The sequence below is a fragment of the Pongo pygmaeus genome, chromosome 1 (genome assembly GCF_028885625.2).
Source record: "Pongo pygmaeus isolate AG05252 chromosome 1, NHGRI_mPonPyg2-v2.0_pri, whole genome shotgun sequence".
Lineage (NCBI taxonomy): Eukaryota > Metazoa > Chordata > Mammalia > Primates > Hominidae > Pongo > Pongo pygmaeus.
In genome coordinates, this window is record NC_072373.2 from 192406299 (window position 1) to 192433788 (window position 27490).

The window sequence follows — 27490 nt, forward strand, 5'->3', positions numbered from 1 at the left end:
GGGAGATATGAGTCACCAGACAAAAGCACCGAAGAACATCCTGTTTCTAGGGGGGAAATTGGAACAGAGCCCGGACTCTTCTGGCCAATCCTTTCCCATCTCAGGATGTTACATTCTCAGCACATTCTACAGTTATTCTTGAGAACCATAAGTGAGAAAGGAAGGAGAACTGGGCTGGTTCCAGGCCACCCAGAGACTTGTCTTGCTGGGACAAAGGGGAAAGCTAGAGGTGGCATCTACAAGATTTAATGGTACCAGGGTTGAGAGAGAGAGTAACACTTACTCTACTTAGTGTGCTTTGTCAAAGGTCATTATTTGCCTATTTTAATTAAGATGTTCTGTGTTGAATAATACCATTTCTATCCATGAGCAAAGAATCTTTATGTTTCCCAGTGGTACAAGGCTCAGTCCATCTAATCTAACAAATTGATGCTTTTAACAATGATGTGAACTTATTCCCAAATTACTCTCTGCTGCCAGACCACGAGCTCCTAAGAAGTGCTGGGCCTGGGTGCTGTACAGACATGGTATGAGGCTTGTGTGGCCAGGAAACTCTCCTGTTCACAAATAGTTGTTGAAATAAAACAGTAGAGTAGTCAATTAGTGCTAGCTGCTGTAACAAGCATCCCCAAATTATCAGTGGCTTAATGCAATCAGAGGTTACTTCATACTTACACAAAATCCAATGCAGACGTTCCCTTTGGTCATCTCTCCTGAGGAGCTCAGCTCCGGGTGATGCCTCTGGAATTTAAGTGGTTTTCATCAGTGCTTTCTCAGAGTCCTTCACTAGACCCTTTGCATCAGGTTGAAGAATGAAGGAAGAGATCAAGTATGAAGGATGAACGCCCCTGCTTAACTGCTTTGGTCCAGAAGAGACACATATCACTTCCACTCACATTCCACTGCAAAAGGTGGTCACATGAATGCAAGCAAAGTTGAGAAACGCAGTCCCTGGCTGCACAGCTGCTTCCCTAAGGCAGCTCTACACTGTGGAAGAGGAGTGCTAGTCTTTCGTGTTTGGCTGTTGTCTCTTCAGTGAACAGAATGATGAACAGAGCTTACATCCTAGTGGGGACCATAGACAAGAAGCTATGAAAAGCAATGTGCCAGAGAAAGTGCCATTAGGGTGAGTGGGCCTGAAGAGGGAGTGTGGTCAGGGAAGGCTTCTTGGAAGAAGGTGCCTCTGAGCTAAGACCTAAAGAGTGCATGGAGTTAATCAGGAAGAGGCAGAAGAGAGTGTTCCAACCAGAGGAGACGGAGTGTGCAAAGGAGACCTGGAAGAAACAAAGATGTTGTATTCTAGAACTGAAAGAAGTCCAGTGAAAACTATGAGGAAGGGGAAGCATGAGATGGAACTGGAGAGGTAGGCAGGGGCCAGCCCACTCATTCATGCATTCTTTCCCTCTATCAGCAGATACTTACCACATGTCTGCTATATGCCATTGTTCTAGGCAATGGGGCTAAAGCAGTGGGTAAAATAGACAAAGTCCTAAGGATCATGGACTTTTTGAGCCACAGTAAGGAAATCCCTTGAAGGGCATTCTGATTTGGGCATTGGAAAGCCAAAACATTCAGGGCAGGGATGGGGGGAGGCTGCAGCCCTGCTGTCTCCCAGTGCCTGCATCCCTAGATGTGTGATGGAGCCATTGAGGCCACAGTCTGGAATTGGCTGCTGTGTGTGGATTCAATTTCCAGCATTTTGGGCAGCTGCCCTTTGTTGTGGATGGATTGTTTACTCGGCCATTTGTTGTAATCATTTCTGATCTTTTGCTTATTGTGTCAAAGATAAACGCCGCTTGGCTGATCCCCTGGGAGCGGGACGCCTGTTCCACAGGGCTTTGTGAGCCATCGCCTCGCACTTGAAACAACCTGTTATTTCCTCCCTTGAAAGAGGCTCATAAAATGATAGATGAATCTCCAGTAACTATAATACCTTCCTAATGGTTAGAGAAACTGGAGCCATATAGCAGGAGCACAGTCTAGAAGAAAAATAGGAGAGTTAGAAAGACAAGCTTTAAAATATAATGGCGTCGTAATGGGCAAAATGAAACACACGATGCTATTAGAATTCTGCCCCATGCATCTTTAGCACAGCATTAGCTGGAGAGCGGCCCCCTCTGCCAAGAGACCCTTCTTTCCCCAGGGTGGATGCCGTAACAGCGTTTGTTGAGTGACTGAACAATGGCAGTGTTTGTCGAATGACAAAATCCACAGATACTGTTTACTGTGCAAGTGATGGGTAAGTTCCTAAACATAGTAGTGGGACCCCTGAAGGTACTGGAGAAATATGTCCTGATTAAACAAACAGATGATTCTAAATGCTTAACCCACAGGGAACTCAAAAACTATGGGTATTTACCATGCCGCAGGCCCTGTGTCAAGCACTCTGGGAAGAATAGCTCACTGACCTCAAAAGCCACACAGCTAATGGGTGAGAGATGTGGTCATTATAACCATAAACATAATGATGAAAGACACTGAGCCCCAAAATATGCATATATGCCAAATAATGTTCCAAGGAAAAGAAGAGAAACTAAATTGTTTTTCCCTGCCTGCAGCCAACTCCAGCATGTCCGATAGTAATGACTGTAAGGTGTCCCTTTGAATTCTGTTTAACTCGATCACAGCAGATTGCATTTCCCCAAAAAAGATGGCCACAACCATGTCTCACCTCCCACATGCTCTTCTCCAATATGACCTTGTTACTCTTTTGTCAAAATGTGGAGAGAGGGCAGGCACGGTGGCTCACATCTGTAATCCTAGCGCTTTAGGAGGCTGCGGTGGGAGGATTGCTTCAGCCCAGGAGTTTGAGCACAGCCTGAGCAACATAGTGAGATCCCATCTCTACAAAAAAATACAAAAATTAGATGGACATAGTGGTGTGTGCATGTAGTACACCCACATACGCGCGCGCGCGTGCACAAAGTGGATGGAGCCTAATTCCCTTCCTCTTGAATCTCAGTGGGCTTGTGCTATGGTTTGAATGTGTCACCTCCAAAATTGAGATGTTGCCAATGTGATAGTATTGAGAGGGGGGGCCTTTAAAAGATGTTTAAGCTGTGAAGTTTTCTCCCACGTGATTAGGTGCCCTTATTAAAGGGCCCAACGTGGGGAGTTTGTCCCTTTTGCCCTTTGGCCTTCCACCATATGAGGATACAGTGTTCCTTCCCTCTGGAGCACATGACATTCAAGACACCATCTTGGTGTGGAGAAAAGGGAACCCTTGTACACTGTTGGTGGGAATGTAAATTAGTATAACCACTATGGAGAACAGTTTGGAGGTTCTTCAAAAAACTGAAAATAGAGCTCCATATGACCCAGCAATCCCACTGCTGGGTATATACCCCAAAGAAAGGAAATCAGTATATTGAAGAGATATCTGCACTCCCATGTTGCAGCACTGTTCACAATAGTCAAGATTTGAAGCAACCTAAATGTGTATCAAGAGATCAATGGATAAATAAAATGTGGTACTTACACACAGTGGACTACTATTCAGCCACAAAAAAAGAATGAGATTCTGTCATCTGCAACAACATGGATGAAACCGGAGGTCATTATGTTAAGTGAAATAAGCCAGGCACAGAAAGACACACACTGCATGTTATAACTTATCTGTAGGATTGAAAAATCAAAACAATTGAGCTCATGGAGATAGAGAATAGAAAGATGATTACCAGAGGCTAGGAAGGGTAGTGAGAGGACAGATGGGATGGCTAATGGGTTTAAAAAAATAAAAAGAAAAAGAATGAATAAGACCTAGTATTTGATAGTACAACAGGGGGACTATAGTCAATAATAAATTAATTATACTGTTTAAAGTAACTAAAATAGTATAATTAGATTGCTTGTAACACCAAAGGATAAATGCTTGAGGGGATGCTTACCCAATTTTGCATGATGTGATTATTACATGCTACATTCCTGTATCAAAACATTTCATGTACCCCATAAATATATACAGCTACTATGCACCCACAAAAAATAAAAATGTTTAAAAAAAGACATCATCTTGAAAGCAGAGATAGGATCCTCACCAGACAAGGAATCTACTGGCACCTTGATTTTGGACTTCCCAGCCTCCAGAACTGTGAGAAATAAATTTCGGCCCTTTCTAAATGACCCAGTCTATGGCATTTTGTTATAGCAGCACAAAGACAGCTGGAAGGCTTCACCCAACAGAGAATGACGGAAGTGATGCTGTCACTAAGTTCATGCAGCCCTGCTTTGTTCACTAGAACATTTGCTCGTGGAGCCCTGAGCCACCGAGTAAGAAGCCCAGCTACCCTGAGGCCACCATGCTGTGAGGAAGTGAAGCCACGTGGAAAAGCATTTCAACTGCAATCTAGTCTTTGTGTCATCCCAGCCCACATGTGAGACTTGTGAGCAAATGAGCCTTCAGAGGACTCCAGCCCCAGCCTTTGAATGTTCCCAGCTGATGCTCCAGACATCGCGGGGCAGAGCCAAGATATCCCTGCAATGTCCCGACCCACAGAATTCATGTGAATTATAAAACCTCCTGCATGATAAAACCTGTTAAATTTGGGGAGAGGGGTAATCTCGTTACCCAATGTTATGTGTGACACTGAGTTATGTCCCCTTCCCAGATTTATATGTTGAAGTCCTGACCCCCAATACCTCAGAAGGTGACTGTGTTTGGAGATAGAGCCTTTAAAGAGGTGCTTAGAGTAAAATGAGGTCGTATGATTGGGACCTAATCTAACATGACTGGTATCCCCAAAAGAAGAGGAAATTTGGACACAGACACATCCAGAGGGAAGACCCTGTGAGACACAGGGAGAAGGTGGCCATCTACAAGCTAAGGACAGAGGCCCGAGAAGGAACCAACCCTGCCAACACCTCCATCGCAGACTTCCAGCCTCCAGAACTGTGAGAAATAGATTGATGTTGTTTAAGCCACCAGTATGTTGTACTGTGTTACTGCAGCCTGAGCAGACAGATACACACAGGAATAGTAACCAGGACATCAGCTTACCCTTACGGGTCCCACTCCAAGCCAGGCCCTGGGCTGGGGGCTGGGGATGCTGCCCTGACCTCAAGGAGCTCTCAGTGGAGAGGGGGAAAGAGACACATAAATGAGCAATTAAAGGGCGTGAGGCCAGAGGATGGTGTCTGGTTGCCAAGAGGAGGAAGGGACTAAGGAATGCTTCAGGGAGGGGTGGTGTTCGAGCTGGACTTTAAAAGGATAGTGAAGGTTCCCCACACAGAGAAGGGGAAAGGGGATCCCAGGCAAGGGGCTGGCTGAGCAACAGCACAGGAGTGTAAAAGGGTCTAGAGGTGAAAGCCAAGATAAAACAATAAGCTCCCGGTGGTTCCTGGCAGAGTCCAGGGAGATGCTATTGACCAGAGGTGAGGGCTGGCTCACAAAGAGCCTTGAACACCATGATTAGGGGTCTTCTGGGTGTGTTTGCTGGGTCCCCAAAGCTGGAGAGGGCAGCATAAAGCCAGCTGGAGGGTGGTGAAGGGAATCTTGGGCTTGAAATCAATGAAGGCAGGACACAAGCCTCCACCAGGGCCTGTTCCCAGCGACGGGGAAGCAGTGGGAAAACCCAATCCGGCTCTGGATCAAGCATTCTGCCCAGGGCTCCCCAGGCTGGGCAGCGGGCCGGTGGGGAGCCTGGGGGTGGTGCAGTGGGCAGGCCTGAGCCTCCATGAATATGCATGATCCCGCCCTGGAAGCCCGGCTTCCTGTGGAGTGTTTACCATGCTTTATCTTGACAAGGTGATGTCCTTCAGTAGAGGACATTATATGGCTCTTAGTTCAGCAGTTCTGTCAAGTCCAAGGCAGGCGTTTGATTTCCGCTTCATACATATGCTTAGGTGCTCAGAAGAGGCGGCGAGGAGAGGAACGGCGAGGCCAGGGAGGGAGGTGAGCCCCAAGGAGGAAGCCGCGGGCTCTCCTCCGACTTCTTCCCGGCCGGCTCTGACTTACAGCTGACTTTGGCCGCGCTGGCCATGGGCTGCATGTTAACAGCCCCGACACTCATCCCAGCAATCTGGGGCCAACTGCTGGCCAACTTGTCCTGGCCCTGCCACTCGCCCTCTGGGTGACCGCTGGGTGACCATAAAGAAGTGTCTTTCCCTCTCTAGGTCACATCTCCCACCTCTGACAAATGAAGGATATTGCATCAGTGGTCAATTCAAACTTTTTTTTCCTTCTAAAGCAGCTAAACCCTGACTCCAAACAAAATTTGCACAGAGCATAATAAAACTGCTGCAATTGAAACAAAATAGTCAGAAATCCTTTCCCTCTCCATGGTCTCTGAGGTGCCCCTAAGATCCCCAGGCTGCACAGAGCTCAGAAAAGAACCTCTGTGTTAGGTCTTTTCTGCATGCTCTAGGCCAACATTCTGGGACCTGAAAGCCCCTTGTTAATTTCAAAATGCTCCACTGACCCCATGCAGGAGGGTAATTGTATTTTTAGTACCCACCCCCACCCCTGCCACCACCATCAAGAACATTAATGTTTAACAAAAACAACTGTGGATTTGGCAACAGTTCAAGTAAACTTGTATTTTGTTTATTACAGCATCTATATCCATTTTAAAATAGCAATTCATGGAAATTAAAGATAAATTTATTCAGCCCACAGCAGCATTTCCCAAAGTGTTTCTCAGAACATGAGCCCTTCTAGGAGAGTAGTTACGAAAGCTTAGCGGACATTAGAATCATCTGGTGGGCTTGATCAAATCGCAGATCTTTCAGGCCCCATTGGGGGAAGTTCTGATGCAGGATATGAGGGTCAGAGTGGAGACCAAGAGTCTCACTTTTAGGAAGCCTCTTAGGTGGTTCTGATGTCAGTGCTTTGGGAACTCACACTTTGAGGTATGCTGCCCTAGATACTCTGTTAAAAAAAGAAAAAGGAAGGCGCGGTGCAGTGGGTCACACCTCTAATCTCAGCACCTTGGAAGGCCAAAGTGGGCAGATTGCTTAAGCCCCAAGAGTCGGAGGCAAGCCTGAGCAATATGGTAAGACCCCATCTCCACCAGAAAAAATACAGAAATTAGCTGGGCATGGTGGCACGTGCCCTAGTCCCAGTTACTCGGGAGGCTGAGGTGGGAGGATCACCTGAACCTGGGAAGTCGAAGCTGCAGTGAGCCATGATGGTGCCACTGCACTCCAGCCTGACCAACAGAATGAAACTCTGTCTCAAAAATAAATAAATAAATAAGGCTGGGGAGAGAAAAGCAACATTTTTTGGTTAAATAAGGTTAGGAAATTACAAGCTCTCTGCCCATCTTGAAGGTTTATAGTAGAATAATAAAAGATCTGAGGAGTCTAGCAGTTTCTAAACTTCTTTGACCACATAAGTCTTTTTTTTTTTTTTTTTCTAAGTACCAACACTTAATCCTGGAATATGTTTTGAGAAGGGCTGGCTTATGGACAAGTTTCGATAATATACAGATGAGTTTGGGGTTCTTTACAATAATTTCTTGGCCTACTCAGTAGATGTTAATTCTTTCTTCTCTGTTAGCTTTTTATGCCTCCAAACCAAGGGGCAGTTCACAGGGAAAGGAGAAGTCCACCAGCAAACACCTCATCTCTTTCTCCAGCAAAGAGCAAGGAAATAGCTGGCATTCACAAATCCATCCATATCCTTCGTTTGACTTATAACCTATAAGAGAGGCATGTTACAGAGCCTCTCTCTGGCTTTATAGTGAGACTGGCTGTATATAATAATGCTAGAGCATGAGGACTTTGGAGTCCAATGGCTTTGGGTTCAAATCCTAGTTTCCACTTAATACCACTTGTGTGACATGAGCAAGACACTGCCACTCTCAGAGCCTCTGCTTCCTTGTTTTTTAAAATGGAGATAATACATAACTCATCATTTCATTATGAAGATGAGAGAACAGAAGCAAAGCATTGGGCACACAGGAAGCACTCAGGAACAAGGGTGATGTGATTACTACTTACAGGATCAAGGATAATATGAGCTTATATCTATGGGCAGATAAGGATGGGATCTGGAAGAGGTGAACCACACAAGCTGGGGATGCCTGGATTAAGGCAGTGGGCAATGAAGTCTCTGTTCTATGTTTCTGCTTTCTTACACTTTCTACTTCTAGACCATTCATTCTCAAACTTGACTTTTAGAATCTCCTGCAGACCAGACCAAATAAATCAGAATCTTCAGAGTCAAACCCAAGCATTAGGATTTTTGAAATTGTTGGCCCTAACTTCTCTTCTGAGTTCAAAGCCTGTATATTTATTTCACATCTCTTTTTGGATATCTCCTCCTCAACATATCCAAAACTGACCTCCTGGTCTTCATCCCAGAGGTGGACCTCTCTCAGTGTTTCTACCTCCAATGAATGGCATCAACCCCCAGTTCCAATAGCCAGACACTTAGAAGTCCTCCTCTAGCTCTTCCTTCCCATAGCTCCTATTGAGGGTTGAATGTTTCAACATCTTTCTATCCTCATTACTATCTACCATTCAGTTCAAGCTACCAGCTTCCTTCACTTGGACCGCTGCAACAGCCTCCTGGTTTATACATATGCACTTGGATCTGCTTCCTGCCCATTCTCCTCACCTCAGCCAGAATGACTCTCTCTAAACACAATTCCAACTGCAAATCCTCCTACTGTGGGTTTTCCCAGCACCTACCTGCCCATCATTGTACCTGTTGGAGTGAGAGAGTAACATTTGTCTCTGTGACTATTTGTTTTTGTTTGTTTGTTTTGAGACAAGATCTTGCTCTGTGGCCCAGGCTGGAGAGCAGTGGCACAAACAGGACTCACTGCAGCCTCAACCTCCCAGGCTCAAGTGATTCTCCCACCTCAGCCTCTGGAGTAGCTGGGGTTACAGAGAGGCGCCACCACACCTGGCTTATTTATTTATTTATTTATTTTCGTAGATACCGGGTCTCACTGCACTGCCCAGGCTGGTCTCAAACTCCTAGGCTCAAGCAGTCCTCCTACCTTAGCTTCCCAAAGTGCTGAGATTAGAGGCATGAGCCACCATGCCCAGCCACCATTCCATTGATCCCCACACCCCACCCCTACCAGGTTCTAAGTTCCTTGAAGGCAAGGAATATTTCTCTCTAGCTTTCCATTGTTTTAAGTACATAGAAGGCACTGAATACATGTTTCAGTACCATTCAAGCAACTCCATTAGAAACCCCTTTCCAGGGAATTTTTTCGTCTACATTCTTACTGGTGGGCTTTAATGAGGATTCCCAAAGAATGTGGAGTTGTAGGTATGAGTTTTAATTAACTCCAATAGGCATTTAATGTAGATTTAATAAGACAGTTATTGTATGTTAATTAAATGTCAACTGATTGCTAAAAGGTTTTTGCAATTATTGAAGTTTACTAATTATCTAATAGATAAATCAGTTTCCCATGTAAATAACTAGCATCTCCATAAGCAATAAATATGCCATTAGATTCCACACATTAACATATTGAAATTAGAGGTTAGCCCCTCAGGGAATTCTAGAAACTGGTGTCCAATCCAGGGAGGGAAGGTACCAATCGTCTAGTCGCTCTTATGCCCCATCCGTTGGGAGGCAGCGAGAAACAGAAAATGAATCTGCTCAAAGCCAGGGCTGGTTTTAGGAAAGCTTGCTTACCAGGCTTTCAAAAGCCTGAAGCTGATAGCAGAGAGAGGGGTCAACCGTACAAGGTCCCTTCATGGCCTTGAGGATCTGTCTTGCCAATTGGAAAAGGGGGATCTCTAAGGCTCCCCACCCCCTGGAGATCTGTGACCATTGCATGGCTCATATATGAGCACCACTCACGGTGCCGTACTGTCCCCTCTCCAGAACTCTACTCCGTGACTCACAGCCCAAGCCCCGGCTCTTCCACCCATCACTGTGTAACCGTGGGAAAATCACTTCCCTCCCCAAGTCTCAGTTTCCCAATCTGGAAAATCCATCCCCTGTGACTGTACAGATATTTAATCTATTCATTCAGAAGCAAATGACTGTGAATCTGAGTGAGGAGTGAAAACAGAAGGTAGGAAAGATAATGAAAAGAAATGGGGATGTTATGAGAGTAAAACTGAGCAATTGTAAACTATCATGTGCTGGATACTGTGCCAGGCATTGCCAGATATTTTTTATTTAATTCTTAACTACTCTCCAGTTTGAGGTGGTTCAGATTATCCCCATGTTAGACACAGGGAAAGAGACGCAGAGAGGCTAAGAAATTTGCAAAAGTTATACAGCAAGAGAGTGGTAAAGGCCCAGAGCTCAACTGCAATGCTTAGTGTCCCTCCTGACCTTTGCTCTGCCACCCAGGGTCACAGGAAGTTAAACTGAATCTCTCTAAATGCAGCCCTTCTGAAATGGGAATAAGAGCTAAATCCAAGCCAGCATTTACTACATTCCAGGCAGGATTTCTAAGCACTTTGCATGTATAATTTTTCCTAATTCTTGCAACAATCCTATGAGCTGTTATTTTACAGTTGAAAAAATAGGAAGCACAGAGGAATTTAGTAACTTACTCAAGGTCACATAGCTACAAAGGAGCAGAACCCAGAATCTGAACCCAGGCAAGCAGACCCTGTGCTAGGGCTAGGCCACCCTGAACACTTGCAGGACACAAATGGAGGACCATGTACCACAGTCTAAATAATTAAAAATTCTAAATATGTTGAATGAAAGACTTTGACAAATATAAATTCACAATGACCTGCAAGGCCAGACTTGCATTTAGATCCTTGGACTCTGCAAAGCTCTACACTGGCCAGAGCCCTTCTCTGTTCACACAATACCCCAACACCTGCAAGCAGCTGCCTTTTGCCCACGCCTCGCACTGTGGCCTGCTCTAGGAGGATGGACCCAGGGAAGAGGCCCACAGAGGCCCTGGAAGTGGGTGCAGGGGCACTGGGACAGGAAACCCTGGTGTTCCAGGTACCTGGAATATGATCTTCATCTAGAATGAAAAGTAGGGTTCCAGGTAAGAGCAACCCCTGGATGCAAGAGTTGCTTACCCAGAAGAGGGGTGGGGCTGAGGAGGGCTAGAGAAGCTCCTTTTAAAGCCCAGAGCTCAGGGCAGGGGCATCTCTTGTCCAAGTCTATGGGGGGGGGGCAGCCCTGCCCTTCACCCTCTGCCATACTGGCCATGTCAAGTGGTGGAGCTAAGATTCAAACCCAAGCAATCTGACTCCAGAGCTTAAGTTCTTAATCACTCTACTCGAAGGACCTGGAAGTCCTCCCTTGTCTAAAGGATGGGCCAGCAATGGGAGACATCAAGGCAGTCAGCAGTGTGGAAGCACTCTGCTTCCAGAGTGAGACAAAGCCACGCAGACACTTACTAACACTGATACCGAGCACCTCACTTTAGCTTTCTGAGCTTCGGCTTTGTTACTGGTTAAACAGGGATAATATTAGCTGCTTAATTTTGAGGAGCTGTTATGGCATAATATGACAGTGTTTGTAAAACACTGAGTACTGTCCCAGGCACATAGTAAGTCTCAATAAATGTTACAGACATAGACAAGTACCTCTGTGTCTACAGCTATTTTTGCCCAAAGTTAGACCGTCAAGGGCCTGTCTCTTCCCAGCTGCAAGTTGTCCAGCTCTGATTTCTGAGATGCCCTGTTTTGTGTCCCCATTTGGGGTTTCCCCAGGACCATCACCTCCCACCTCCTATGCCAGCTCCAAGGGTCCAGCAAGCCGAGGCCCTGCAGCCACAGCATAGCCAATAGTGCCAAGCCTGTGGGCACCTCCTCAGCCTTTCTGGGGATCTAGCTCTGAATATGAAAAGTCCCATTTGCAGGAATTCTCTTCCATCCTGAGAAAGTGATGTCTCTGGGGAATCCTCTTCCTTTCAGTGACCAGGAGGCCAGGGGATTTTCAGCCAATGAAGACTCACAAAGCAAATAAAGGGGGACAAACCCCCCAAACGGCTCCCAGGACCCCTGGGGTCAGAAGCCAGGCGCTGCATTTATGTGCAAATGGAGGCGGATTAGGGATTAGGGATTATCAGAGTCCCGAATTACATGCAGCTGCCAGATCTCTTTGTCGGAGGGATCAGGGAGATTTCTTGGCCTCCCCCTGCTCTCCCCTCCCCTCCCCTGTGCTGTCAGAGGCAGAAGGCAAGAGGGACACTTGCCCACTGAGGGAGGGCTGGGGAAGAGGTAGGGAGAGGCAGGCCTCAAATCAATAGGCAGTCCACGTGGCCCAGCTGCCAATGGCGATCGATGCATCTTCCTGCTGATTCCTGCACATCCGGCAGGGGTGGGGTCACTTGTGAGATCAGCAACTCAGTCCCCAGCTCTGGCCTTTTCTGGAAAAGCAGCTGGCCCCAAGAAGGGTGCTGTTCCAGAAACATATCTTCCAAGTGTAACCGTCACCATCAAACCTTTCCTTGTATTGACAAATTATATCATCTTCACGTCCACTCTGCAAACTTCGGCAAGCCCTGCCCAAGGTGCCGCAGCTCAAAGAGAAGGAATGAGAGCTTAGGTCTTCCAGTTCCCATCCAGGGATCCCTGGGTTTACATTGTGATGTCTGTTCTTTGCAGGCCAGAAATTCAGATAGCATGCTTTTTTTTTTTTTTTTTTTTTTGGTATATCTCTTTACTAAATACCGATACAGAACCAAGAAAAAAATACTTAAAATGACTCTCACAGGTAGTTATGGTCATCTGCACTTTAAAGCGAAGAGGGCTGAAGTTTAGAGGGGTTTAGTAGTTGGCCCAAGGTCACCCAGCAGTGACGACAGCATCTGGAATACAGCCCTTGTCCTGACCCCTACGGCCTCGGGAGTTTGGCAACCCATGCTAACAAAGCTGAAGGCCACTGAGAGGTCAGAACAACTCCCAGGCCTCAGGAGCCTGCCCTAGGGGACACACAACATCCGGACCCAGTACCCTGGGGTCACTGCTCCCCAGAACAGCTTCTGGGAAGTTGCCCAGTCCTTCACTGGCCACCATGGTCGAAGCATCTTGGGATGTCCTAGCCCAGAGGATGAGTAGGCTGTGGGGATGGGGGTGGACACAGAGGCCAAAACAGCCCTTGCACAGCAGCCTTGGCTCTCACTGAGAAGTTGGGCCCCCTTCCCTGCCCCTCAGGGGGCTGAGATTATCGACCCAGCTGAGACCTGCGAGAGGCCGCACTGGGCTTTTAGCTCTTAATGCTTAGACTTGGGGGAAATTCACCTGCAAAGTCACAAGCAGGAAAACAGTCTCAACCAGAGCTTGGCAAACTTTGGCGGTAAAAGCCCAGGTAGGAAATATTTTAGGCGTTTTGAGTCCTATATGGTCTCTGTTCCATACTCTTATTTTTCTTTACAACCCTTTGAAAAATGTAAAAATCATTTTTAGCTCAAGGGCCCGGGCTGCAGGCTGGAATTGGACCTGACACCCCATAGTTTTCCAACCTCTGGTCTGCCTTTCCTCGTCCCCTGGGATTGAGGTGGGGGTCTGGGCTTATATCTCAGCAACTTCTGTTTATATCTCAGCAACTTCTGTTTATATCTCCTTGGCCCTGCAAATGAAGGCAGGTGTAGGGAAGTGAGTATTTTTAACTGTGTGCATTGCTGCCCCAAGTTAAAGGCTAGGGTAGGTGCTGGGCTGGGGCTGGGACTAAGGTGGAGGCAGGAGCCAGGGTAGCGAGGCTTCAATTCCAACTGAGTCTGGGACTGGGACTAGCCGGGCTGGTGCTGGGGCAGCTGTAACGGAGCCAGACCAGATCCCCACATTCTCCCCTCAGCGAGAATCAATATCTATTTGAATTTCTTTCATCTGAGCAGGGATAGCAACACAGGCAAACACGGAGAGGGGAAAGGCATTGATCTTCCCAGCTGCTGCCAACCCCTCCTTGGTGTTCTCACTGCCCCCATCTTGCCATCTGGCCTTCCCTTCCCCCAGGCCTCTCTGCTCGACATCCACATCCGCTTGCTGTCCCACACTCAGGCACCTGAGGGACCCCAGAGACAGAGAGCAATGCAAGGATGTTTTGGTCCCCACAACAACCAAGCCCATCCCATTGATGTGGATAAGAGGACCCCACTTTGCAGCTGGGCTCCCCTTGGGGAACTTCCACCTCTTCTCTTGGAGCAGCCTGATTTTTATCCCCTGGGCCAGCTCCCCCACCCTGCCAGCTTCAGAAATCCATTTTCATATTCATGCATCTGAGAGACAAAGCAGATATTTCATGATTGGCTTCTTGTGCAGACTGTGATTTCAGATTCAGCCAACACTGGTGTGGTTCCCTGAGGTGTTAGATAATGGATTTCATGGGGAGACACTGGAGGCAGGGTGCACAGCTAGGAGAATGAGACACAGGGATGGACGGGAGATGGTGGAGGCCTGAACTGGATATGAAGGAGGAGAGGGGGTGGATTGAAACAGATCTGTGATATGAGACTAGTAAGATTTAATGATAGGATGAGGGAGAGGGAAGACTCTGGGACAATCCACGGGATTCTGGATTGGGTGAGTGGTGGCAGGTCACTTACTGAGAGAGGTGACCAGGAGGAGAATTGGGTTTGCAGAGGAATATGGTGAGCCCGGTCTTAAATCTGTTGACTTGGAGTCAGGAAATGAAAAAGGCTGGAGGGTTGTTATATGAGTCTAAATCTTAAGGAGCAGCCTGGACTAGAAATAGGAATTTGAGTATCCTCATTTCTACACCCATCTTCTTATAAAACCCAGAGCTCCTGTGCGACCCTTGCCATCTGGTTATACAGCCCTCTCTTGTTCCAGTTCTCTACTGACCACTCTTCCTCACTCACTGAAGGCTTAAGATCCTGCAGCCCAATTCAGCTTGGGGCAGCTCAGTTAAAAATATTGACTTCCTTACATGCCCTTTCACTTAGAGTGGCCAACTCCTCCAACTCCTTCTTGATGTCCTGAATTCCAGATGGGGAATCCCTCCACACCCTGGCTTTTTAGTTCTTGGCCTCTCCATCTCCCCTTTCCTCTCCTCTACATTTTTCATACCTTGTCATCCCCAGAAACTGCCCCACCTCTGAAATAATCAATTAAAAATACCCACTCTCCAATCAAAATCTATTATTCTAGTTTCTTTCTACAAGTTCCTGAGACTCCAAGTCATTGGTCCTTCCACTTTCTATCCCCCACCCCCTTTTTTATTTTTTGGAGACAGAGTCTTGCTCTGTCACCCAGGCTGGAGTACAGTGGAGCAGTCTCTGCTCACTGCAGCCTCCACTTCCTGGGTTCAAGCGATTCTTGTGCCTCAGCCTCCCCAGTAGCTGGGATTACAAGCTCGTGCCACCACACCTGGCTAATTTTTTGCATTTTTAGTAGAGATGGAGTTTCACCATGTTCCCCAGGCTGGTCTCAAACTCCTGAGCTCAAGCGATCCACCTGCCTTGGCCTCCCAAAGTGCTAGGATTACAGGCATGAGCCACCACACTCAGCTTCCGCTTTCTATCCTTAAAACTCCCTATGTAGCTTTGAAATTGTCTTTTACTGGAAATCCAACTAAGGCAGTTTAACCAAAAAGGAACCTATTTTTCCTCCCCTAACAAGATATAGACAGACAACAGCTGCTTAAGGAAGTCATCAAACTCCGCTGGCTTTCTGGTCTGCCGTGTTTTGAGGGTGGCTTTTTTGCTCCTTGTAGTCCCTTGCATTACCAACCCCAGTGCTTGACCCCTCCCTGCGGCCGATCTGTTGTCATGTGACTTTGCAGTTCTTCCCACTAAAGGAGAGAAATAAATGTCTCCACCTCCTGGCTTTGGGTTTCGCCATTCTTTGACCAACAAGATGAGGCAGAAAATGACTGTGTACCAGTTCTAAGCTTAGGCCTTAAGAGACTCTGCATTTCTACTTGTTCTCTTGGGCTCCCTCCATTGCCCATGAGAAGAACATGCCCCAGAAGGAGGATGAGAGATGCCTGGAGCAGCGCCTCCCCAGCTGCCACAGCCTGAAGCAAAGCTGAAGAACCCAGCCTGGCCTAGAGCAGCCAAATCGCAGCCAATCAGGAGATTCATGGGAAGCTGAGTTTGGGGGTAGTTTGTTTGGCAGCATTACTACGGCAAGGGTTACCGGATACATGCATGATCTCAAGATGGAAGGTTCTCCTCCAGCCCCTTCATCTCATTCTAGGGATAAAGAAGGACAAAGAGAAGAAGGCACATCCCAGATGAGTTTTTCCACTTTCAACAGCCTTCATAGAAGTCTCACTCAGCAACTTCTGCTGACATCTCATTGGCCAGAACTGTTCCTAACGGCCACTCTGAGTGAAAGGGCATATAGGGAAGTGAGTATTTGTAACTGAGCTGTCCCCAGCCAAAGCAAGCTTTTTTTTTTTTTTTTTTTTTTTTTTTGCCTGTCACTCTCCCGCATGACTTAATTTTCCTCCTTATCTGGCTTATATTTCAGAGTTTGTCATTTTAGTCCCTTCGTTCAAATGTCCCCAACTCTCTTGCCCATCCTCCTGGCCATTACTGACATAATAAGAGCCCAGCTTTGAATAAAACCAACTATCCGTCTTCTCAGCAGCTTGACCCAAGAGGCTGAATGTGTTGAAGAAATCACACCACTGGGCAACCTGAAGCCATCATGAATCAATGATCACCTACCTCCAAAAGAAAACCTACTACATTTGAACTCACCCTACAAGTCCCACACTCTATACATTTGCCTCTGTTTTCAAACCTTTAATGTCCCCTTCACCCCCTCAGTCTCAGCAGATAAACTTTTCTTATAGTTCATAGAGAGACAGAAAGCATCAGATTGGGAATGTCCTCCACATCTCACCACCAGATCTTCTAATCTGCCAGCAGTCGCGCTGGACTTACCAACTCCTCCCATCTTCATGGCTAAGCCTATATGTCTCTGTACTGAGGTCTCCCAAGTCTCCCAACCCCAACTAGACTAGGTTTTCTGGACTTAAACACTCCTAGTACTACCTGGTACTTCCCCAGTATAGCACTTATTATCATAATTATATATATTTGTATAGTTCTTGCTTAATGTCTCTTTATACCATTTATGCACTGACTTAACACATATGTGTTGCATGTTTACCATTATTTTAGTTGCTGAGGAAGCAGCAATGAACAAAACAAAGTCTCTGGCCTCATGAGGTTTACTAATATGTGAGCTCCAAGAGGGCAAGTACCGTGCTTGTCTTTCTCATCAATATTTTCCCAGTACCCAATTCAGTGTCTGGCATCTCCTGGGAGCCCCATAAAGAGTTGTTGAATCAAGGGCTTTGCAGGAAGCCAAGAGGTTAGATGAGCAGGTAGTGAGCCCATGCTATAACTCTAGGGAGCACTAACATTTATGGATAGGAAAAAGAAACAATAGTCTACCAATGACAGTTATAAGGAACAGTCAGACAGATAGAAGAACTAGTAATATGCAATGTCCATAAGCCAAGGGGGAAACGAGTTTATGAAAGAAGGAGTCAATTGCAGCAAAAGCAACTGCTATCTCCAGTAGTATAAAACCGGGCTTGTCATAAGGAGAACATTGATTGCCTTTACCAAAGAAAAGTGATGGCAGCCAAAGGCAAATTGTAGTCAGGTAGGGAGTTCCTGGGAATTCAAGAGGTAGACTCAATAGGTATGAAACAAGGCTGGGCATGGTGGCTCACACCTGTAATCCCAGCACTTTGGGAGGCTGAGGTGGGCAGATTGCTTGAGCCCAGGAGTTTGAGACCAACTTGGGCAACATGGTGAAACCTTGTGTCTGCAAAAAATACAAAAATTAGCCAGACATGATGGCATGCACCTGTAGTCCCAGCTATTCAGGAGGCTGAGGTAGCAGGACTGCTTGAGCTCATGAGGCGGGGGGTTGCAACGAGCTGAGATTGCACCACTGCACTCAAGCCTGGGTGACAGAGCGAGACTGTATCTCTAAATAAATACATAAATAAGCAAACAAACAGGTATGAAACAAGAACTCTTTCAAGAAGCTCGTCTGGTTGTTGAGGGATAATTTGGGAAGAGTATCTCACTCAGACTCATAGGCTCATAGGGCAGGAAGAAGTTGGTTAGCAAACACTTAATGAGAAACTACTATATACTAGACCTTAATCTAGTACACAACATAGATAGAACCCCTGACTACTCGTGGGGAGAGATAGAAAATAAACACATAAGTAAAAAAGATAATTTTAGGCACTGGTAAGTGCTGTGAAGAATATAAAATAGGAATAACAAGTTAGAGGGTAACTGGCAGGTCTGCATTAGCTCAGAGGGTCAGGGAAGGCCTCCATGACAGGGTGACATGTGAGGTAAAACTGGAACAAGACAAAGGAAGCAGACAGTCAGACAGAGGAAATGCAAGTGTAAGGGCCCCAAGGTGGGAATGTGTTCAGCATGTTTGAGAAACAGCAGGAAGACTACTATGGCTGAGGTGCAGCAAGTGAGGGGGGGAATGAGGTCAGAGAGGAGAGCAGGGGCCACTTCTTGTAGAAACCCCTGGACTGTGGTTAGATGTTTGGATTTTGTTCTAATTGAAATAGAAAGATGACTTCAGCTGCTCTGTGGAGGAGGGGCCACAGGGGACAAAAGCGGAATCAGGGACACCATTGAGGAGGTGGTGGTTGTATCCTGGCAAGAAAGCTGTGACAGACAAAATGGTAAGAAGTGCTCATATTTTTTATATATTTTGTAGGTTTAATCACAAAGTTTGATAGAGTGGATGGAGTTGGGGGCAAAAGAAAAAGAGAGGAATCAAGAAATGATTTATATTCAACATTGTATTGGAGATCCTAGCCAATTCAATTAGGCAAGAAAAAGAAATAAAAAGCACACAGATAGAAACAAAGAAATATATCTGTCTCTATTTGTGGATGACATGGTGGTCTACATAGAAAATCATGCAAATTGTAGATTGTCTACAAATAATCTTTACAAAAGCTATTAAAACAGATAAGATTAGCAAGGTCATAGTATACAAAGTCATATACAAAAATTAAATGGCACAATCAGTTAGCATGTGGTACTTATACAAAGTCACATATAGAAATCAATTCTTGTTCTAGATACAAGCAATGAACAATTGGAAATTGGAAATTAGAAACTTAAAGGTATTACTTATAATAACACCAAAAAACTTAAAATGTTATTATAAATCTAGCAAAATATATATGTAAAAGCTACCAAAACTGATTAAAGAATTCAAATATAACTGAAAGAAGTTGAAAGACATATTGTGTACATGGATTGGAAGAATACTGTTAAGATGTCAATTCTCCCCAAACTGATCTATTGATTCAGTTCAATGCCTATCAAAATCCCAGAAGAAAATTTTGTAGAAATCAACAAGCAGATTCTAAACTTTGTACGGAAAAACAAAGAAATTATAATAGCCAAAACAACTTTGAAAAAGAACAAAGTCAGAGAAATCACACTACCTGACGTTAAGACTTACTATAAAGCAAGAGTAATCAAGATGTGGTGTTGGCAAAAAGATAGAGAGATCAATAGAATAGAATAGTGTCCAGCAATAGACTCCTATATAAATGGTTAATTGATTTTTGACAAAGGTGAGAAGCAATTCAATGACAAAAGAACAGTCTTTTAAACAATACTTCTGGAATAATTGTACATAAATATGCAAAAAATAGAAAAGAAAGTTTAAAAATAAAATTGACCTACACCATGTACCATATATAAAAATTAACACAAAATGGCCAGGTGTGGCGGCTCATGCCTGTCATCCCAGCACTTTGGGAGGCCGAGGTGGGTGGATCACCTGAGGTCAGGAGTTCGAGACCAGCCTGACCAACATGGAGAAATGCCATCTGTACTAAAAATACAAAATCAGCTGGGTGTGGTAGCACATGCCTGTAATCTCAGCTACTCAGGAGGCTGAAGCAGGAGAATCACTTGAACCCATGAGGTGGAGGTTGCAGTGAGCCAAGATGTTGCCATTGCACTCCAGTGTGGGCAACAAGAGTGAAACTCTGTCCAGAAAAAAAAATTAACACAAAAGGGATCATAGGCCTCATAAAAATTTTAGAAAATAAGAAGGGTGGGGGAGCTTTGGACTAGGAAAAGCTTTCATAGATATGATACTAAAAATATGATCCATAAAAGAAAAAATTGATAATTGAACTTCAATAAAATTTGAAAGACACTGCTAAGAATGAAGAGGGAAACCATAGATGGAGGGAAAAATATTTGCAAAGCAGACATCTGATAAAGAATATGTAAAGAATTCTTAAAACTCAGTAATAAAAAAAGAAAACAATTCAACTTAAAAATGGGTAAAAGTTTTGAACAGACACTTCTCCAAATAATATATAGATGTCAAAAACAACAACAACAACAACATATAAAAAGATGTTCCACATTATTAGTCACTAGGGAAATGTAAATTAAAACCACAAGGAAATACCATCACACACCCATTGAAATGGCTGAAAAGTTTTTTAAAATAAGCAGTACCAAGTGCTGACAAGGATACAGAGCAACTGGAATTCTCATGCATTGCTGATGGAATGCAAAATGGTATAGTTTGGAAAACAGTTTGGGACTTTCTTATAAATTTAAACATCATTTTCCTTATGAACCAGCAATCTCACTCCTATGTATATTTACTCAGGAAAAATGAAAACATGTTCACTCAAAAACATCTCTACACAAATGTTTATAGCAGCTTTGCTCATAATTGCCAAAAAATGGAAACAATTCAAGTGTCCTTCAATGAGTGAATGGATAAACAATGGTACATCCATAAGATGGGATACTATTTAGCAATAAAAAATAAACCTGCTGCTGATAATGTAATCCCCAAGGGTGAATCTCCAATGCATTAACCCCAGTGAAAGAAGCCAGATTCAAGAGGCTACATATTGTTTTTATTCAATTTATATTACATTCTGGAGAAGGAAAAACTGTAAGGAAAAAAACAGATCAGTAGCTACTGAGGGTCTGGGGATAAGGGAAGTGAGTGACTACAAAGGGGCTCAAGGGAATTTGGGGGGTTGCTGGAAATGTTCTGCCTCTTGTCTATAGTGGTGGCTACATCGACACATATGAGATATGTATGAGACAGACACAATTCACCCAACTGTATCCCTTGGGAGAACTAAGCCAATAAACCTGACTTTTTTTTTTTTTTTTTTTTTTTTTTTTTGAGACGGAGTCTTGCTCTGTTGCCCAGGTTGGAGTGCAGTGGTGCAATCTCGGCTCACTGCAAGCTCTGCCTCCTGGGTTCACGCCATTGTCCTGCCTCAGCCTCCTGAGTAGCTGGGACTACAGGCATGTGCCACCACACCCAGCTAATTTTTTGTATTTTTAGTATAGACGGGGTTTCACCGTGTTAGCCAGGATGGTCTCGATCTCCCGACCTCGTGATCCACCCGCCTTGGCCTCCGAAAGTTCTGAGATTACAGGTGTGAGCCATCGCGCCCAGCCAAATTTGACTTTTAAGAGATATTTCTAGGTTTCTAGATCATCTCAACCAAGTTCAAACATCCAACAGAAGTTAGTTTTATGACGAATGGAGGAAGGAAAGGAGATGCGTACGTACATGGGAGAATTGATAGGTGAGTCAAGTAGGTCTGACTAGCTGACCAGTTGGCTGGAAAGACAGCTGGACCATCATCAGAATGGAGATACAGACTGGGCTGGACAGGGCGGGAGGCTGCAGGGGACAAGCAGGAAGAGCAACAGCAAAAGCACTCACTGGTCTCAGGGCTATACCATCCCCAGGTGTGTGACCTGGGCAAATTCCTTGTCTCCTCTCTAGTAAATGGAATAAGAATCATCCCCTCCCAGCTGACCACATTTATCCATTTAGCAAACATTCACTTGGCACCAGCTCTGTGCCAGGTATCCTTCTAAGTGCTTCACCTATACAACAACACATCCATATTCCTGTTTTACAGAAGAGAAAATAGATGTACAAACACGGTGAGTGACTAGCTCAAGGTCACCCAGAGAGTGAGTTGTGGAACTGGGACTGGGGCCAAACAGTATGACTCCAGAGCCTGAGCTCTCAACGCCACGCCATAGCCCCAGCCCAGTGTAGGGGTCATCACGCCCATCAATATCAGGTTGGACCAGATGAAATTGCTGATATATGATCACTTCTGACTTACAAAAATGGCATTTTTATCTGGTTCTGCCTAATAATAATACTATTAGTAACCATTGTTTATTGAGTACTTCCTGTGGCCAACATTGTTTCTAGCACTTTGCATGCATTATCTTATTTAATGTTCCCCAAAACATTCTGAGATAAGCATTAGCATTCCCATCTTATAGATGGAAGGGCACTGAACCTCAGAGGCAAGCATTCTGGATACATTCAAACAACATTTGGCAGAAGTAAGACTGAATTCCATCCATGACTTCACAGCCTGGAGCACCTCTGTTCCCTGATGGGGAAAAGCCAGGTGCTGAGTCTTGACCCTTCCATTAAGCCCATTTCAGTTCCTGGAAGCCCTGGAAACCACTCTTAGTCCTTCCAACCTTCCTCCATCACGTCCCATTTCCCGTAGGGCTCAACAGATAAAGGAGAGAGACCAGCTGGCAGGGAGATGCTGTTGGGCTCCTCCTTTTCACAAATTTAGGAGTTTCTAAACTCTTTGGCACCACTAATATTTCAGGGCCTGCTCAGGTCATTTGTCTCCTTCCTCCCCACCAGTTCCTCCAGGGCTCCATAACCCCCTGCAAGGCCAGACTCCTGTGCCATCCAGGTTATGAAAGATTGAAACATCTGGGCAGCTCTGCTTCAGCCACTGGGGTCCCAAGCCCTGGCCCAGTCCACAGCCCCTGGCTGCCCCCCAGCCCAGCTTTGAATGATGACAAGGAAGGCAGTCTTGGTGACTGCCAGCTTCTGTTCCTCTATTGGTGTATTGCTGGGGCTTCAGTGACTCAGACCTCCCACATCCAAGATTGACCTCTGCTCCTGGCCTCTCCAGGCCCGAGCCCAGGCCCAGCTGAGCTTCTGCCCCGGATCAGAGCTGGAGGAAATGGTTGTTGCTGCTATGGCAATGAGGCTTTGTACTGTCTGTCCAGACAAAGAGGGTTTTCTTGTCCCTCTTTGGGTCCCAGGGTGGGGGAGCAGCTGCTGTTGGGCAGAGGCCAGGAGGACGCTCCATGGTATCTGACGAACCCTGTGCCCAGCATGCTGTGAGCATCAACAGCTAAGAAAAGCCCACCCCATCCTAGCCACTTTGGATGCTCAGGAGCCAGGAAAGACACATTTCCAGTTCTCTGCTCCGTCCTATGGCAGATCTCTGAGTAGCATTTTCCATCCAGGACACAGTGATGTCCCCCTTTCCTAAGGTAGATACATAAAAAAGAATGCAGAGGCTATAGAATGTGACCTCTTTCCCCAGTTCAGAGAATCAAAGATGTGTTTGCTTGAAAGTATCCCAGCCCCTTCAATTCACTATTCAGATAGACACCCTGAGACAGGCAGGAGATCTAGGTCACGCAGCCGATTTTCACCAGACTAGACCTGGCAACCAATTCTCCCAGCTCTCAGGGCAGCCCCCAGCCCCAGCTCCTCACCACCTCCTGCTGGTATGGTTTGGCTCTGTCCCCACCCAAATCTCATCTTGAATTCCCATGTGTTGTGGGAGGGACCTGGTGGGAGGTAATTGAATCATGGGAGCAAGTCTTTCCCCTGCTGTTCTCATGGTACTGAGTAAGTCTTACAAGATGTGATGGTTTTAAAAAGAGGAGTCCCCCTGCACAAGTTCTCTCTTTGCCTGCTGCCATCCATGTAAGACATGACTTGCTCCTCCTTCCTAGCCTTCCGCCATGATTGTGAGGCCTCCCCAGTGAATTGGAACTGTAAGTCCAATTAAACCTTTCTTTTGTAAATTGCCCAGTCTCAGGTATGTCTTTATCAGCAGCATGAAAACAGACTAATACACCTGCTATGCACAGAAGCCTGTGATTCAGCCTTACATGCCCTTCCTTTAACTGTAACAGCAGCCAGGTGGCTCCTGGACTCCCATCCTGACACCAAGGGTCCCTGAGAGGCACACAGTCTGGGTTTGTAGCTGGATGATGACCTCCAAGCATCAAGCACAGGCTGAGCTTTGGAAGATCATCAGAGTTAGGTAGTAGTGATCCCTAGAGCAGGATAGCCAAGAAGTTCTTAGGTGCAAACTAGTCACTGAGGCAGAAGCATCAAAGATATGAGTCAAGCTTAGAACAGAGGATGGATGGAGGTATAAGATCCACAGATGGAGTACAAGAGCAACAGTCTTGGCAGAACCGATTCTCCCGGCTCTCAGGGCAGCCCCCAGCCCAAGCTATCTATCTGTACTGTTTGGTAGCCAGTAAATAAGAGAATGTGACAATTAACATATGTTGAATATATGAATGAATGAATGAATGAATGAATGAGGAAACTGTGAGGTGGTGGGTGCTTTGCTTCTAACTCTTGGCACCAGCAGCAGGCCAAGAGCATCGAGCCTGAGAAGGCTCCTGCCCCGCTCCAGGCCTTACTTGGTGGCACCAGCCACCCCCAGCCACGGATGGGTGATGCTGCTTCCACTGGGCCCCAGTGGAGAGCACTCTGCAGGGAATGCCTGTAAGTGTCTAATTTCAAATGCATGGTCAGGAATTGATCCTCTTCTATGATGTTTCTCTGTTGTTTTTAAGCAAATTGCACAGTCAGAAGCTTTCCCAGGCTCTCCTGAAAAGAGCAGACCGCTGTGAAGCAGGAGAATGTGGTTTCTGCAGAATCTTGTGCATGCCTCGTTGCAGCCGCGCTTCCACTCCCTTGCTCCAGGACTTCGGACAATTCTCTGTACTTCTTTTTGCCATCTGTTAACTGCAGGGGTTAGCCAGGAGATCTCTTCACTTTCTCCCAACTCTGAAATTCCATGGGACCAGGATTCCAACCGTTTTATTTGTCTTAAAATCTAAATGATTTGGGATTGGGGATCCTTAAATTGTTAGTATCAGCTAGGTTTTGGGGGACATAGATAGATATGGTTGATAGACAAAGGGTGGGGAGGGGGTTCTCCATGCCTCTTCCCTTAGAGTCAACAACAGCCCACTGGCTCTGAGATCATATCCTGACTCCACCACTTGGCGTGACCTTAGCCAAATCATTTTTTCAACCTCTCTGTGCCTCAGTTTCCTCATCTTATAGAATGATGCTAATAAAAGTATCTTTGCCACTGGGAGGCTGTGTTTTCAAAGTAATAAAATGTATAAAATTCCCAGCACAGGGCACGAGGGTGCCCCCTTTTCCTGAGGTAGATACATGAAAAAGGACGCAGAGGCTAAAGAATACAGCCCCTTTCTTCAATCCAGAGAATCAGTGATGTGTTCTCTTGAAAGTATCCCAGCCCTTTCCATTCAGTAGTCAGATAGACATCCTGAGACAGGCAGGAATTCTCCTAGGTCACACAACCATCTTTCATCAGGCTAGACCTGGCAACCAATTCTTCCAGCTCTCAGGGCAGCCCCCAGGGCAATCTACCTATAGCTGTACTGTTTGGCAGACCGTAAATAACAGAATGTGACAATTAACATATGTTGAATATATGAATGAATGAATGAATGAATGAATGAATGAATGAACAAACTGTGAGGTGGGGGGTGCTTTGCCTCTAACTCCTCGCACCTGCAGCTTGCCTCAGGTATGATTCAGGGCCATAACTTCCACTCCAGAGCTCCCCTGCAGGATCAGACTGAAGTTCCTCTCTGTGGATTTTGTCTGAAATCCCACTCTCAGTGGCTTCCTCTTCTTCCTTGCTCTGTGTCTCTCTTTTCCTTACTGGCTTCCCCTGGAGCACTCTGTCTCAGGGCCTGCTTTGGGATACCCTGACTTAAGACTCGTCTCGGCCAGGGGGATTGCCCATGCCTGTAATCCCAGCACTTTGGGAGGCCAAGGCGGGAGGATCACGAGGTCAGGAGTTCAAGACCAGCCTGACCAACACCGTGAAACCTCGTCTCTACTAAAAATACAAAAATTAGCTGGGTGTGGTGGCGCATGCCTGTAATCCTAGCTGCTCAGAAGGCTGAGGTAGGAGAATCTCTTGAACCCGGGAGGCAGAGGTTATAGTGAGCCGAGATGGCGCCACTGCAGCCTGGGCGACAGAGCGAGACTCCGTCTCAAAAAAAAAAAAAAAAGACTGTCTCAAGGAGCTTAGTTGGGAAGGGCATCCTAACGCTATAGCAGAGCAGGGAGAGAGTAGCGCGGAAGCCAGCCCTGGGAAGGAGGAAGACGTTGGTGCGTGGGTAGAATGTGTGGTGCTGAAGTTACTGAAGTCCAAGTAGAAAAAAGTAAGCCCTATCCTCTGGCAGCTGTTCATCACCCCATGGGTGAGCCGTACCCAATGACCTTAAGGGCAGTCACACTACCCAAGCTCAGCCAATCATGTTCTGTCTCCTGAGAATTGGGACCTGGAGGTAAAGGGCAGCTAATTAGTCGCCTCACGTGTCTGGAACTATAACATGAGCAAATAAACATCAGACAGGGCTAGAGAGGTGGTCAGCCAGAGGCCAGAGCACTGGAGCAGGGGGTTCTCGGCAGAAAGTGGATGGAGGCTCAGGTGGCAGGTAAGGGCCTAAATATGTGGTCAAGGGCATGTGGGCAGGATCCTGGGCCCGAGAGGGAGGGATGGGCAGCAGACAGGGAGGCCAGGGGGGACAGCCCTGGGATAGGACTGGGAGAAATGCCTGGCTTGTTCAAAAGCCCAGTGACTCGGGTGGGGACACAGGGGCGCTTGGGCAGACCCACAGCCATGAGACCATGCAAAGGTCCTGGTGCCCAACCTCTGGATTCGTACAGGACCCATCCTGGGGCAGAGCCAAGAGCAGAGCTGAGCCTGGGAGTGAGGGCAGAGCAGCCTCAGGTGTTGGGATGGGGCTCTGGAGCCAGGGCGGGAGGGGAGACTGAGGACCACCCCACCCCATCCAGGAGAGACAACCTGGCTCTCCAGGGTCCTCAGCCCAACAGCCTCGAATTATCCTGCCATTAGTGGTGATCCATCCCTTCTGAGCACTGTGCCATTTCATCACACCATCTCAGCATCCAACATTAGGAGATAAGTGCGCTCACAACATATGTCATTACTCATTAAGGGACTTTTTCTGGATTATGGCTGGGGCTTAACGACTTGTTAAAGATGTTTAACACTTACAATTTTGTTTTTAATTTAGGAAGCAGCATGATCAAACTGCGCCCTGAGACTCTTTCCTCGATTTGGTGAAATCTGGAGATGGGCCGGCTCAGAGGCTGTCTGTGCAGGGGAGGTGATCCTTAAATTGAATTGCAGCCCTCCGAGGGGTGTTTGCCCCGTCAGCGGCTGCCAGGATCTGACATGTTAATGGGGCTGAGGAAACAATGGGTTTCAGGGGTAATTGCTGAAGCAATGACTTCCAGGCAACATTTGACTTAAAAAAGGAGGGTTGCTGCTGCTATTGCTGCTGCTGCTGCCACCGCCGCCAGGAAGGGGCGGGCGGGGGCTCTGCTCCAGGCCTGTCTCCAGAATCCCAGCCAGGATTGCCTACCTGCAGAGCTCAGGTGGGTCTGTGCTCCACAGCAGCCCCAGGTGCTGACAGACCACTTCCTTTCCTTCCTGCCCTTTGTTTTGCCCATTGGCTAC